This window comes from Raphanus sativus, unplaced genomic scaffold, assembly GCF_000801105.2.
Source record: "Raphanus sativus cultivar WK10039 unplaced genomic scaffold, ASM80110v3 Scaffold2621, whole genome shotgun sequence".
Taxonomy (NCBI): domain Eukaryota; kingdom Viridiplantae; phylum Streptophyta; class Magnoliopsida; order Brassicales; family Brassicaceae; genus Raphanus; species Raphanus sativus.
The window spans coordinates 4643-6017 of NW_026617929.1; the positions used below are offsets into that span (position 1 = coordinate 4643).

At 45.9% G+C, this 1375-nt stretch overlaps 1 non-coding gene across 1 annotated transcript; it reads left to right on the forward strand.

Moving 5' to 3' along the window:
* Nucleotides 1-1015: 1015 nt before the first annotated feature.
* Nucleotides 1016-1123, forward strand: LOC130505828 (small nucleolar RNA R71). Its single transcript, XR_008941813.1, has one exon. It is a non-coding gene; the product is annotated as a small nucleolar RNA R71 (small nucleolar RNA).
* The last annotated feature ends 252 nt before the right edge of the window (nucleotides 1124-1375 follow it).

Consider the following 1375-nt stretch of genomic DNA (forward strand, 5'->3'; position numbering starts at 1 on the left):
TCTCTCGTCTTTTTGTCGATCGATGAGTGGCTCGTCTCGTCGGTCGATATCTTCGTAGGTGTGGGTGGGTGGGTGAGGATGCGAAGCCGTGAATTCAGCATGTGTCAATATCCTAACCGCGTTGCAATTTGCAGTCGAATCCGGAAATGACATCGTTGGTGTCGATCGATGTGGGCTAGTTGGTGTCGATCGACACCATTGTGATTCTCCGAAACTTAGTGAACTTTCCACTTCAAAGTCTCCTTCTTGTAGCTTCTCCTGTTTCACCACTTGCCAAAAATCATCATCTATAATGGCATTCACGTGGTGTTTCCTACTTCCTTCCCGTACTTCCTTAGAAGTTCCAATTCTCCTGATAGAGTCTTCAGTCTGGACAATCTGTGTCTCAAGTTTCTTAACTTGAGTGCAAATGGTGTCTATCCTTGTGGTCAGATTGTTGAAGACAGAGTCAATCTTCCCATTGAAGTCTACTGTAAGCTTCTGCTGACCTTCTAGAACTCTATCAATCATGGCATCAAACTTACTCTCCTGGGTGGGTAGTGGTGGGTTTTGGTAAGCTGAGTTGCCGTAGTTCCTAGTGTTGGTGAAGGGTTTCTGATACTGTGAACTCTGGTTGTAGTTACTCTTCTGACCACTGCCAAAAAAGTTTTTGTTTCCACTCTGGTTTCCATATCTCTAAAATCCAGTACCTCCAATGTAGTTCACATCTTCCTCTGTATCATCTTCTCTAGCCTCTCCTTCTTCAGCTGAGCAGACTGGCTGCCCCAGAAATGCATGTAAAGCATCTATCTTGGCTCTGACTTCATTCATCTCGTCTTCCCCGATGGCTGCAACCGATTTCTTCTTGTCAGAGTCAGTGTTCTTGGTGCTGCTGCTGTTGGCTAGGTTCTCAATAAGTCTCACAGCCTCTATTGGATTCCTGGTGTTGAAGTTCCCCTCGCTAGCAGTATCAAAAGCCATCTGATACCTCAAGGCGATACCTCTGTAGAAAGTGCTTAGCAGCTGCACTTCATTGAATCCATGGTGTGGACAGTCTCGCTGGAAAAACTTAAATCTGATCCACGCGTCTTTAAAAGTCTCACCAGGCTTTTGCGCGAAAGTGGCGATTTTGGTCCTTAAGTCTTCATCGCGTGCCTCATCAAAGAAATTACGCAGGAAGGCGTTTTTGATGTCGGCCCAGGATGTCAGTGATCCTGTAGGTAGCTGCTTGAGCCAGTGTGAAGCTTCTCCAATCAGTGAGTATTTGAAGAGCTTGCAGAGTAAATAGTCCTCAGGGACTCCATCCATACGAATAGCAGCGATAAGATCCTCGAACCTCTCCATATGGTCCATAGGATGCTCGTGTGATAACCCATAATAAGGTATCTGAGACACG